This window comes from Oncorhynchus kisutch, unplaced genomic scaffold, assembly GCF_002021735.2.
Source record: "Oncorhynchus kisutch isolate 150728-3 unplaced genomic scaffold, Okis_V2 scaffold1380, whole genome shotgun sequence".
Lineage (NCBI taxonomy): Eukaryota > Metazoa > Chordata > Actinopteri > Salmoniformes > Salmonidae > Oncorhynchus > Oncorhynchus kisutch.
Genome location: NW_022263325.1, coordinates 65,404 through 79,566, shown reverse-complemented (window position 1 = coordinate 79,566; position 14,163 = coordinate 65,404). Strand labels below are relative to the sequence as shown.

The 14,163-nt window shown below is 40.6% G+C and overlaps 3 non-coding genes across 3 annotated transcripts; all 3 read left to right on the top strand.

Moving 5' to 3' along the window:
- Positions 1–4,422: 4,422 nt before the first annotated feature.
- On the top strand, positions 4,423–4,495 carry trnaf-gaa (transfer RNA phenylalanine (anticodon GAA)). Its single transcript has one exon. It is a non-coding gene; the product is annotated as a tRNA-Phe (tRNA).
- A 603-nt stretch (positions 4,496–5,098) lies between these two features.
- Positions 5,099–5,171, top strand: trnaf-gaa (transfer RNA phenylalanine (anticodon GAA)). The gene has a single exon. It is a non-coding gene; the product is annotated as a tRNA-Phe (tRNA).
- Positions 5,172–6,202: 1,031 nt separating this feature from the next.
- Positions 6,203–6,275, top strand: trnaf-gaa (transfer RNA phenylalanine (anticodon GAA)). Its single transcript has one exon. It is a non-coding gene; the product is annotated as a tRNA-Phe (tRNA).
- Positions 6,276–14,163: the final 7,888 nt, after the last annotated feature.

The window sequence follows — 14,163 nt, the reverse complement described above, 5'->3', positions numbered from 1 at the left end:
TCAACAATTGCACCCAATAGCTAGTGGACGGTTAGCTCAGTTGGTTAGATTGTGGTGCAAATAACGCCAAGGTTATGGGTTCGATCCCCATACTGGCAATTATGTACATTTTGAGTGCCAAAATTATGAGTCACATGCATGTGAATTGTCAAGGGTGCCACAGAATTAAGTTGAGTGAATTGCTGAAATAGTTCAGTTGGGAGAGCGTTAGACTGAAGATCTAAAGGTCCCTGGTTCGATTCCTGGTTTTGTCATCTGTATGTGTTCTTTCTTTCTGCTCTGGCTTCAAGGAAACTATCCACAGCTTTGTTTGTGGGCCTCAATGGTGTGTGCTACGCTGCTCCTCTAAAAGTAAGTAATGTCTTGCTTTTTCATCTGACATTTTGACATCAGTGTTACAGGAAAGTTGCTTGTCATTGTTACATGACAGTAGGTTGTTGTAAGACAAGGCTGCATGAAGTGTGAACTGGAGCTTTCTTGGATCCACCCAAAAAATTGTTTTTGGGGAATGCGGGCATCGATCCCAATACCTATAGCATGCTAAGCAAACACAATACCAATTTATCAAATTTCCCAGCTGTTTGAAATTGCCACAAGGAGCAACCAAGAGTGTCCAGTCTTGTCAGGCTATGCTGTTGGTGGACTTGTTAGTTTGCGCTCCAGCACTTGCAGAGGCTCGGTGCATCTCAACAATTGTGCTCTGTAGCCAGCGGCCGGTTAGCTCAGTTGGTTAGAGTGTGTGATACACTGCTCTCTGAAAGTAAGTAATGTCTTGCTTTGTCATCTAACATTGTGACATCAGTGTTACATGAGAGTTGCTTGTCATTGTTGCATGACAGTTTCTTGTCATTGTTTACATGACAGTAGGTTGTCGTAAGACAAGGCTGCATGAAGAGTGAACTGGAGTTTTCTTGGATCCATAAAACAATGTGCTTTTGGAGAATGCAGGCATCGATCCCACTACCTCAGGCATTCAAAGAATTTGAGCTAATTCCCCAGCCATTTGGAATTTCCGCAAGAAGCAACCAAGAGGGTCCAGTCTTGTCAGGCTATGCTGTTGGTTGATTTGTTAGTTTAGGCGCCAGCACTTGCAGAGGCTCGGTGCATATCAACAATTGCACCCAAAAGCCAGTGGACGGTTAGCTCAGTTGGTTAGAGTGTGGTGCAAATAACGCCAAGGTTATGGGTTCGATCCCCATACTGGCAATTATGTACATTTTGAGTGTCAAAATTATGAGTCACATGCATGTGAATTGTCAAGGGTGCCACAGAATTAAGTTGAGTGAATTGCTGAAAAATCTCAGTTGGGACAGCGTTAGACTGAAGATCTAAAGGTCCCTGGTTCGATCCCAGGTTTCGGCATCTGTATGTGTTCTTTCTTTATGCTCTGGCTTCAAGGAAACTATCCACAGCTTTGTTTGTGGGCCTCAATGGTGTGTGCTACGCTGCTCCTCTGAAAGTAAGTAATGTCTTGCTTTTTCATCTGACATTTTGACATCAGTGTTACAGGAAAGTTGCTTGTCATTGTTACATGACAGTAGGTTGTCGTAAGACAAGGCTGCATGAAGTGTGAACTGGAGCTTTCTTGGATCCACAAAAAAAATTGTTTTTGGGGAATGCGGGCACCGATCCCACTACCTATAGCATGCTAAGCAAACACAATACCAATTGAACAAATTCCCCAGCTGTTTGGAATTGCCACAAGGAGCAACCAAGAGTGTCCAGTCTTGTCAGGCTATGCTGTTGGTGGACTTGTTAGTTTGCGCTCCAGCACTTGCAGAGGCTCGGTGCATCTCAACAATTGTGCTCTGTAGCCAGCGGCCGGTTAGCTCAGTTGGTTAGAGTGTGTGATACACTGCTCTCTGAAAGTAAGTAATGTCTTGCTTTGTCATCTAACATTGTGACATCAGTGTTACATGAGAGTTGCTTGTCATTGTTGCATGACAGTTTCTTGTCATTGTTTACATGACAGTAGGTTGTCGTAAGACAAGGCTGCATGAAGAGTGAACTGGAGTTACTTGGATCCATAAAACAATGTGCTTTTGGAGAATGCAGGCATCAATCCCACTACCTCAGGCATGCAAAGCATTTGAGCTAATTCCCTAGCCATTTGGAATTTCCGCAAGAAGCAACCAAGAGGGTCCAGTCTTGTCAGGCTATGCTGTTGGTTGATTTGTTAGTTTAGGCGCCAGCACTTGCAGAGGCTCGGTGCATATCAACAATTGCACCCAATAGCTAGTGGAAGGTTAGCTCAGTTGGTTAGAGTGTGGTGCAAATAACGCCAAGGTTATGTGTTCTTTCTTTATGCTCTGGCTTCAAGGAAACTATCCACAGCTTTGTTTGTGGGCCTCAATGGTGTTTGCTACGCTGCTCCTCTGAAAGTAAGTAATGTCTTGCTTTTTCATCTGACATTTTGACATCAGTGTTACAGGAAAGTTGCTTTTCATTGTTACATGACAGTAGGTTGTCGTAAGACAAGGCTGCATGAAGTGTGAACTGGAGCTTTATTGGATCCACAAAAAAAAATGTTTTTGGGGAATGCGGGCATCGATCCCACTACCTATAGCATGCTAAGCAAACACAATACCAATTGAACAAATTCCCCAGCTGTTTGGAATTGCCACAAGGAGCAACCAAGAGTGTCCAGTCTTGTCAGGCTATGCTGTTGGTGGACTTGTTAGTTTGCGCTCCAGCACTTGCAGAGGCTCGGTGCATCTCAACAATTGTGCTCTGTAGCCAGCGGCCGGTTAGCTCAGTTGCTTAGAGTGTGTGATACGCTGCTCTCTGAAAGTAAGTAATGTGTTGCTCTGTCATCTGACATTGTGACATCAGTGTTACATGAGAGTTGCTTGTCATTTTTACATGACAGTTTCATGTCATTGTTTACATGACAGTAGGTTGTCGTAAGACAAGGCTGCATGAAGTGTGAACTGGAGTTTTCTTGGATCCATAAAATAATGTGCTTTTGGAGAATGCAGGCATCGATCCAACTACCTCAGGGATGCAAAGAATTTGAGCTAATTCCCCAGCCGTTTGGAATTTCCTCAAGAAGCAACCAAGAGGGTCCAGTCTTGTCAGTCTATGCTGTTGGTTGATTTGTTCGTTTAGGCGCCAGCACTTGCAGAGGTTCGGTGCATATCAACAATTGCACCCAATATCTAGTGGAAGGTTAGCTCAGTTGGTTAGAGTGTGGTGCAAATAATGCCAAAGTTATGGGTTCGATCCCCATACTGGCAATTATGTACATTTTGAGTGTCAAAATTATGAGTCACATGCATGTGAATTGTCAAGGGTGCCACACAATTAAGTTGAGTGAATTGCAGAAATAGCTCAGTTGGGAGAGCGTAAGACTGAAGATCTAAAGGTCCCTGGTTCGATCCCTAGTGTCGGTATCTGTATGTGTTCTTTCTTTATGCTCTGGCTTCAAGGAAACTATCCACAGCTTTGTTTGTGGGCCTCAATGGTGTTTGCTACGCTGCTCCTCTGAAAGTAAGTAATGTCTTGCTTTTTCATCTGACATTTTGACATCAGTGTTACAGGAAAGTTGCTTTTCATTGTTACATGACAGTAGGTTGTCGTAAGACAAGGCTGCATGAAGTGTGAACTGGAGCTTTCTTGGATCCACAAAAAAAAATGTTTTTGGGGAATGCGGGCATCGATCCCACTACCTATAGCATGCTAAGCAAACACAATACCAATTGAACAAATTCCCCAGCTGTTTGGAATTGCCACAAGGAGCAACCAAGAGTGTCCAGTCTTGTCAGGCTATGCTGTTGGTGGACTTGTTAGTTTGCGCTCCAGCACTTGCAGAGGCTCATCTCAACAATTGTGCTCTGTAGCCAGCGGCCGGTTAGCTCAGTTGCTTAGAGTGTGTGATACGCTGCTCTCTGAAAGTAAGTAATGTCTTGCTCTGTCATCTGACATTGTGACATCAGTGTTACATGAGAGTTGCTTGTCATTTTTACATGACAGTTTCATGTCATTGTTTACATGACAGTAGGTTGTCGTAAGACAAGGCTGCATGAAGTGTGAACTGGAGTTTTCTTGGATCCATAAAATAATGTGCTTTTGGAGAATGCAGGCATCGATCCAACTACCTCAGGGATGCAAAGAATTTGAGCTAATTCCCCAGCCGTTTGGAATTTCCTCAAGAAGCAACCAAGAGGGTCCAGTCTTGTCAGTCTATGCTGTTGGTTGATTTGTTAGTTTAGGCGCCAGCACTTGCAGAGGTTCGGTGCATATCAACAATTGCACCCAATATCTAGTGGAAGGTTAGCTCAGTTGGTTAGAGTGTGGTGCAAATAACGCCAAAGTTATGGGTTCGATCCCCATACTGGCAATTATGTACATTTTGACAGTCAAAATTATGAGTCACATGCATGTGAATTGTCAAGGGTGCCACAGAATTAAGTTGAGTGAATTGCCGAAATAGCTCAGTTGGGAGAGCGTTAGACTGAAGATCTAAAGGTCCCTGGTTCGATCCCTGGTTTCGGCATCTGAATGTGTTCTTTCTTTATGCTTTGGCTTCAAGGAAACTATCCACAGCTTTGTTTGTGGGCCTCAATGGTGTGTGCTACGCTGCTCCTCTGAAAGTAAGTAATGTCTTGCTTTTTCATCTGACATTTTGACATCGGTGTTACAGGAAAGTTGCTTGTCATTGTTTACATGACAGTAGGTTGTCGTAAGACAAGGCTGCATGAAGTGTGAACTGGAGTTTTCTTGGATCCATAAAATAATGTGCTTTTGGAGAATGCAGGCATCGATCCAACTACCTCAGGGATGCAAAGAATTTGAGCTAATTCCCCAGCCGTTTGGAATTTCCTCAAGAAGCAACCAAGAGGGTCCAGTCTTGTCAGTCTATGCTGTTGGTTGATTTGTTAGTTTAGGCGCCAGCACTTGCAGAGGTTCGGTGCATATCAACAATTGCACCCAATATCTAGTGGAAGGTTAGCTCAGTTGGTTAGAGTGTGGTGCAAATAATGCCAAGGTTTATGGGTTCGATCCCCATACCTGCAATTATGTACATTTTGAGTGTCAAAATTATGAGTCACATGCATGTGAATTGTCAAGGGTGCCACAGAATTAAGTTGAGTGAATTGCCGAAATAGCTCAGTTGGGAGAGCGTTAGACTGAAGATCTAAAGGTCCCTGGTTCGATCCCTGGTTTCGGCATCTGTATGTGTTCTTTCTTTATGCTCTGGCTTCAGGCAAACTATCCACAGCTTTGTTTGTGGGCCTCAATGGTGTGTGCTACGCTGCTCTTCTGAAAGAAAGTAATGTCTTGCTTTTATATCTGACATTTTGACATCAGTGTTACAGGAAAGTTGTTTGTCATTGTTACATGACAGTAGGTTGTCGTAAGACTAGGCTGCATGAAGTGTGAACTGGAGCTTTCTTGGACCCACAAAAAAAATTGTTTTGGGGGAATGCGGGAATCGATCCCACTACCTATAGCATGCTAAGCAAAAGCAATACCAATTGATCAAATTTCCCAGCTGTTTGAAATTGCCACAAGGAGCAACCAAGAGTGTCCAGTCTTGTCAGGCTATGCTGTTGGTGGACTTGTTAGTTTGCGCTCCAGCACTTGCAGAGGCTCATCTCAACAATTGTGCTCTGTAGCCAGCGGCTGGTTAGCTCAGTTGGTTAGATTGTGTGATTCGCTGCTCTCTGAAACTAAGTAATGTCTTGATTTGTCATCTGACATTGTGACATCAGTGTTACATGAGAGTTGCTTGTCATTTTTACATGACAGTTTCATGTCATTGTTTACATGACAGTAGGTTGTCGTAAGACAAGGCTGCATGAAGTGTGAACTGGAGTTTTCTTGGATCCATAAAATAATGTGCTTTTGGAGAATGCAGGCATCGATCCAACTACCTCAGGGATGCAAAGAATTTGAGCTAATTCCCCAGCCGTTTGGAATTTCCTCAAGAAGCAACCAAGAGGGTCCAGTCTTGTCAGTCTATGCTGTTGGTTGATTTGTTAGTTTAGGCGCCAGCACTTGCAGAGGTTCGGTGCATATCAACAATTGCACCCAATATCTAGTGGAAGGTTAGCTCAGTTGGTTAGAGTGTGGTGCAAATAATGCCAAGGTTTATGGGTTCGATCCCCATACCTGCAATTATGTACATTTTGAGTGTCAAAATTATGAGTCACATGCATGTGAATTGTCAAGGGTGCCACAGAATTAAGTTGAGTGAATTGCCGAAATAGCTCAGTTGGGAGAGCGTTAGACTGAAGATCTAAAGGTCCCTGGTTCGATCCCTGGTTTCGGCATCTGTATGTGTTCTTTCTTTATGCTCTGGCTTCAGGGAAACTATCCACAGCTTTGTTTGTGGGCCTCAATGGTGTGTGCTACGCTGCTCTTCTGAAAGAAAGTAATGTCTTTCTTTTATATCTGACATTTTGACATCAGTGTTACAGGAAAGTTGTTTGTCATTGTTACATGACAGTAGGTTGTCGTAAGACTAGGCTGCATGAAGTGTGAACTGGAGCTTTCTTGGACCCACAAAAAAAATTGTTTTGGGGGAATGCGGGAATCGATCCCACTACCTATAGCATGCTAAGCAAAAGCAATACCAATTGATCAAATTTCCCAGCTGTTTGAAATTGCCACAAGGAGCAACCAAGAGTGTCCAGTCTTGTCAGGCTATGCTGTTGGTGGACTTGTTAGTTTGCGCTCCAGCACTTGCAGAGGCTCATCTCAACAATTGTGCTCTGTAGCCAGCGGCTGGTTAGCTCAGTTGGTTAGATTGTGTGATTCGCTGCTCTCTGAAACTAAGTAATGTCTTGATTTGTCATCTGACATTGTGACATCAGTGTTACATGAGAGTTGCTTGTCATTTTTACATGACAGTTTCATGTCATTGTTTACATGACAGTAGGTTGTCGTAAGACAAGGCTGCATGAAGTGTGAACTGGAGTTTTCTTGGATCCATAAAATAATGTGCTTTTGGAGAATGCAGGCATCGATCCAACTACCTCAGGGATTCAAAGAATTTGAGCTAATTCCCCAGCCGTTTGGAATTTCCTCAAGAAGCAACCAAGAGGGTCCAGTCTTGTCAGTCTATGCTGTTGGTTGATTTGTTAGTTTAGGCGCCAGCACTTGCAGAGGTTCGGTGCATATCAACAATTGCACCCAATATCTAGTGGAAGGTTAGCTCAGTTGGTTAGAGTGTGGTGCAAATAATGCCAAGGTTATGGGTTCGATCCCCATACCTGCAATTATGTACATTTTGAGTGTCAAAATTATGAGTCACATGCATGTGAATTGTCAAGGGTGCCACAGAATTAAGTTGAGTGAATTGCCGAAATAGCTCAGTTGGGAGAGCGTTAGACTGAAGATCTAAAGGTCCCTGGTTCGATCCCTTGTTTCGGCATCTGTATGTGTTCTTTCTTTATGCTCTGGCTTCAGGGAAACTATCCACAGCTTTGTTTGTGGGCCTCAATGGTGTGTGCTACGCTGCTCTTCTGAAAGAAAGTAATGTCTTGCTTTTATATCTGACATTTTGACATCAGTGTTACAGGAAAGTTGTTGTCATTGTTACATGACAGTAGGTTGTCGTAAGACTAGGCTGCATGAAGTGTGAACTGGAGCTTTCTTGGACCCACAAAAAAAATTGTTTTGGGGGAATGCGGGAATCGATCCCACTACCTATAGCATGCTAAGCAAAAGCAATACCAATTGATCAAATTTCCCAGCTGTTTGAAATTGCCACAAGGAGCAACCAAGAGTGTCCAGTCTTGTCAGGCTATGCTGTTGGTGGACTTGTTAGTTTGCGCTCCAGCACTTGCAGAGGCTCATCTCAACAATTGTGCTCTGTAGCCAGCGGCTGGTTAGCTCAGTTGGTTAGATTGTGTGATTCGCTGCTCTCTGAAACTAAGTAATGTCTTGATTTGTCATCTGACATTGTGACATCAGTGTTACATGAGAGTTGCTTGTCATTTTTACATGACAGTTTCATGTCATTGTTTACATGACAGTAGGTTGTCGTAAGACAAGGCTGCATGAAGTGTGAACTGGAGTTTTCTTGGATCCATAAAATAATGTGCTTTTGGAGAATGCAGGCATCGATCCAACTACCTCAGGGATTCAAAGAATTTGAGAAAATTCCCCAGCCGTTTGGAATTTCCTCAAGAAGCAACCAAGAGGGTCCAGTCTTGTCAGTCTATGCTGTTGGTTGATTTGTTAGTTTAGGCGCCAGCACTTGCAGAGGTTCGGTGCATATCAACAATTGCACCCAATAACTAGTGGAAGGTTAGCTCAGTTGGTTAGAGTGTGGTGCAAATAATGCCAAGGTTATGGGTTCGATCCCCATACTGGCAATTATGTAACATTTTGAGTGTCAAAATTATGAATCACTTGCATGTGAATTGTCAAGGGTGCTACAGAATCAAGTTGAGTGAATTGCCGAAATAGCTCAGTTGGGAGAGCGTTTGACTGAAGATCTAAAAGTCCCTGGTTCGATCCCTGGTTTCGGCATCTGTATGTGTTCTTTCTTTATGCTCTGGCTTCAAGGAAACTATCCACAGCTTTGTTTGTGGGGCCTCAATGGTGTGTGCTACGCTGCTCTTCTGAAAGAAAGTAATGTCTTGCTTTTATATCTGACATTTGTGACATCAGTGTTACAGGAAAGTTGCTGTCATTGTTACATGACAGTAGGTTGTCGTAAGACAAGGCTGCATGAAGTGTGAACTGGAGCTTTCTTGGACCCACAAAAAAAATTGTTTTGGGGGAATGCGGGAATCGATCCCACTACCTATAGCATGCTAGCAAAAACAATACAATTGATCAAATATCCCAGCTGTTTGAAATTGCCACAAGGAGCAACCAAGAGTGTCCGTCTTGTCAGGCTATGCTGTTGGTGGACTTGTTAGTTTGCGCTCCAGCACTTGCAGAGGCTCATCTCAACAATTGTGCTCTGTAGCCAGCGGCTGGTTAGCTCAGTTGGTTAGATGTGTTGATACGCTGCTCTCTGAAAGTAAGTAATGTCTTGCTTTGTCATCTGACATTGTGACATCAGTGTTACATGAGAGTTGCTTGTCATTTTTACATGACAGTTTCATGTCATTGTTTACATGACAGTAGGTTGTCGTAAGACAAGGCTGCATGAAGTGTGAACTGGAGTTTTCTTGGATCCATAAAATAATGTGCTTTTGGAGAATGCAGGCATCGATCCAACTACCTCAGGGATTCAAAGAATTTGAGCTAATTCCCCAGCCGTTTGGAATTTCCTCAAGAAGCAACCAAGAGGGTCCAGTCTTGTCAGTCTATGCTCCACAATGTTCATTTCATCTCAAATAGACAGCACAGCAAAAATTGGACATCCAGAGTGCATCAAACATGATTTAGAGCTTGTTTATGGAAAAAAGTTTCTGCATTTCAATGTTGCAACTTGCTGAAAACTGTCCACAATGTTCATTTCATCTCAAATAGACAGCACAGCAAAATTGGACATCCAGAGTGCATCAAACATGATTTAGAGCTTGTTTATGGAAAAAAAATTTCTGCATTTCATGTTGCAACTTGCTGAAAACTGTCCACAATGTTCATTTCATCTCAAATAGACAGCACAGCAAAATTGGACATCCAGAGTGCATCAAACATGATTTAGAGCTTGTTTATGGAGAAGAAAAAAATTCTGCATTTCAATGTTGCAACTTGCTGAAAACTGTCCACAATGTTCATTTCATCTCAAATAGACAGCACAGCAAAATTGGACATCCAGAGTGCATCAAACATGATTTAGAGCTTGTTTATGGAAAAAAAAATTCTGCATTTCAATGTTGCAACTTGCTGAAAACTGTCCACAATGTTCATTTCATCTCAAATAGACAGCACAGCAAAAATTGGACATCCAGAGTGCATCAAACATGATTTAGAGCTTGTTTATGGAAAAAAGTTTTTCTGCATTTCAATGTTGCAACTTGCTGAAAACTGTCCACAATGTTCATTTCATCTCAAATAGACAGCACAGCAAAAATTGGACATCCAGAGTGCATCAAACATGATTTAGAGCTTGTTTATGGAAAAAAGGTTTTTCTGCATTTCAATGTTGCAACTTGCTGAAAACTGTCCACAATGTTCATTTCATCTCAAATAGACAGCACAGCAAAAATTGGACATCCAGAGTGCATCAAACATGATTTAGAGCTTGTTTATGGAGAAAAAAAATCTGCATTTCAATGTTGCAACTTGCTGAAAACTGTCCACAATGTTCATTTCATCTCAAATAGACAGCACAGCAAAATTGGACATCCAGAGTGCATCAAACATGATTTAGAGCTTGTTTATGGAAAAAATTTTTTCTGCATTTCAATGTTGCAACTTGCTGAAAACTGTCCACAATGTTCATTTCATCTCAAATAGACAGCACAGCAAAAATTGGACATCCAGAGTGCATCAAACATGATTTAGAGCTTGTTTATGGAAAAGAAAAAATTCTGCATTTCAATGTTGCAACTTGCTGAAAACTGTCCACAATGTTCATTTCATCTCAAATAGACAGCACAGCAAAAATTGGACATCCAGAGTGCATCAAACATGATTTAGAGCTTGTTTATGGAAAAAAAGTTTTTCTGCATTTCAATGTTGCAACTTGCTGAAAACTGTCCACAATGTTCATTTCATCTCAAATAGACAGCACAGCAAAAATTGGACATCCAGAGTGCATCAAACATGATTTAGAGCTTGTTTATGGAAGAAGAAAAATTCTGCATTTCAATGTTGCAACTTGCTGAAAACTGTCCACAATGTTCATTTCATCTCAAATAGACAGCACAGCAAAATTGGACATCCAGAGTGCATCAAACATGATTTAGAGCTTGTTTATGGAAAAAAAATTTTTTCTGTTTCAATGTTGCAACTTGCTGAAAACTGTCCACAATGTTCATTTCATCTCAAATAGACAGCACAGCAAAATTGGACATCCAGAGTGCATCAAACATGATTTAGAGCTTGTTTATGGAAAAGCTTTTTTCTGCATTTCAATGTTGCAACTTGCTGAAAACTGTCCACAATGTTCATTTCATCTCAAATAGACAGCACAGCAAAATTGGACATCCAGAGTGCATCAAACATGATTTAGAGCTTGTTTATGGAGAAAAAAAAATCTGCATTTCAATGTTGCAACTTGCTGAAAACTGTCCACAATGTTCATTTCATCTCAAATGACAGCACAGCAAAAATTGGACATCCAGAGTGCATCAAACATGATTTAGAGCTTGTTTATGGAAAAGAAAAAAATTCTGCATTTCAATGTTGCAACTTGCTGAAAACTGTCCACAATGTTCATTTCATCTCAAATAGACAGCACAGCAAAATTGGACATCCAGAGTGCATCAAACATGATTTAGAGCTTGTTTATGGAAAAAAAAAATCTGCATTTCAATGTTGCAACTTGCTGAAAACTGTCCACAATGTTCATTTCATCTCAAATAGACAGCACAGCAAAATTGGACATCCAGAGTGCATCAAACATGATTTAGAGCTTGTTTATGGAAAAAGGTTTTTTCTGCATTTCAATGTTGCAACTTGCTGAAAACTGTCCACAATGTTCATTTCATCTCAAATAGACAGCACAGCAAAAATTGGACATCCAGAGTGCATCAAACATGATTTAGAGCTTGTTTATGGAAAGAAAAAAATTCTGCATTTCAATGTTGCAACTTGCTGAAAACTGTCCACAATGTTCATTTCATCTCAAATAGACAGCACAGCAAAAATTGGACATCCAGAGTGCATCAAACATGATTTAGAGCTTGTTTATGGAGAAGAAAAAAATCTGCATTTCAATGTTGCAACTTGCTGAAAACTGTCCACAATGTTCATTTCATCTCAAATAAACAGCACAGCAAAAATTGGACATCCAGAGTGCATCAAACATGATTTAGAGCTTGTTTATGGAAGAAGAAAAATTCTGCATTTCAATGTTGCAACTTGCTGAAAACTGTCCACAATGTTCATTTCATCTCAAATAGACAGCACAGCAAAAATTGGACATCCAGAGTGCATCAAACATGATTTAGAGCTTGTTTATGAAAAAAAAAAGTTTTTCTGTTTTCAATGTTGCAACTTGCTGAAAACTGTCCACAATGTTCATTTCATCTCAAATAGACAGCACAGCAAAAATTGGACATCCAGAGTGCATCAAACATGATTTAGAGCTTGTTTATGGAAAAAGGTTTTTCTGCATTTCAATGTTGCAACTTGCTGAAAACTGTCCACAATGTTCATTTCATCTCAAATAGACAGCACAGCAAATTGGACATCCAGAGTGCATCAAACATGATTTAGAGCTTGTTTATGGAGAAAAAAAATTCTGCATTTCAATGTTGCAACTTGCTGAAAACTGTCCACAATGTTCATTTCATCTCAAATAGACAGCACAGCAAAAATTGGACATCCAGAGTGCATCAAACATGATTTAGAGCTTGTTTATGGAAAAATGTTTTTTCTGCATTTCAATGTTGCAACTTGCTGAAAACTGTCCACAATGTTCATTTCATCTCAAATAGACAGCACAGCAAAAATTGGACATCCAGAGTGCATCAAACATGATTTAGAGCTTGTTTATGGAAGAAGAAAAAATCTGCATTTCAATGTTGCAACTTGCTGAAAACTGTCCACAATGTTCATTTCATCTCAAATAGACAGCACAGCAAAATTGGACATCCAGAGTGCATCAAACATGATTTAGAGCTTGTTTATGGAAAAAGTTTTTTCTGCATTTCAATGTTGCAACTTGCTGAAAACTGTCCACAATGTTCATTTCATCTCAAATAGACAGCACAGCAAAAATTGGACATCCAGAGTGCATCAAACATGATTTAGAGCTTGTTTATGGAAGAAGAAAAAATTCTGCATTTCAATGTTGCAACTTGCTGAAAACTGTCCACAATGTTCATTTCATCTCAAATAGACAGCACAGCAAAATTGGACATCCAGAGTGCATCAAACATGATTTAGAGCTTGTTTATGGAAAAAAAGTTTTTTCTGTTTCAATGTTGCAACTTGCTGAAAACTGTCCACAATGTTCATTTCATCTCAAATAGACAGCACAGCAAAATTGGACATCCAGAGTGCATCAAACATGATTTAGAGCTTGTTTATGGAAAAAAGTTTTTCTGCATTTCAATGTTGCAACTTGCTGAAAAACTGTCCACAATGTTATTTCATCTCAAATAGACAGCACAGCAAATTTGGACATCCAGAGTGCATCAAACATGATTTAGAGCTTGTTTATGGAGAAAAAAAAAATCTGCATTTCAATGTTGCAACTTGCTGAAAACTGTCCACATGTTCATTTCATCTCAAATAGACAGCACAGCAAAAATTGGACATCCAGAGTGCATCAAACATGATTTAGAGCTTGTTTATGGAAGAAGAAAAAATTCTGCATTTCAATGTTGCAACTTGCTGAAAACTGTCCACAATGTTCATTTCATCTCAAATAGACAGCACAGCAAAATTGGACATCCAGAGTGCATCAAACATGATTTAGAGCTTGTTTATGGAAAAAAAATTCTGCATTTCAATGTTGCAACTTGCTGAAAACTGTCCACAATGTTCATTTCATCTCAAATAGACAGCACAGCAAAAATTGGACATCCAGAGTGCATCAAACATGATTTAGAGCTTGTTTATGGAAAAAAGGTTTTTTCTGCATTTCAATGTTGCAACTTGCTGAAAACTGTCCACAATGTTCATTTCATCTCAAATAGACAGCACAGCAAAAATTGGACATCCAGAGTGCATCAAACATGATTTAGAGCTTGTTATGGAGAAGAAAAAATTCTGCATTTCAATGTTGCAACTTGCTGAAAACTGTCCACAATGTTCATTTCATCTCAAATAGACAGCACAGCAAAAATTGGACATCCAGAGTGCATCAAACATGATTTAGAGCTTGTTTATGGAGAGAAAAAAATCTGCATTTCAATGTTGCAACTTGCTGAAAACTGTCCACAATGTTCATTTCATCTCAAATAGACAGCACAGCAAAATTGGACATCCAGAGTGCATCAAACATGATTTAGAGCTTGTTTATGGAAGAAGAAAAAATTCTGCATTTCAATGTTGCAACTTGCTGAAAACTGTCCACAATGTTCATTTCATCTCAAATAGACAGCACAGCAAAATTGGACATCCAGAGTGCATCAAACA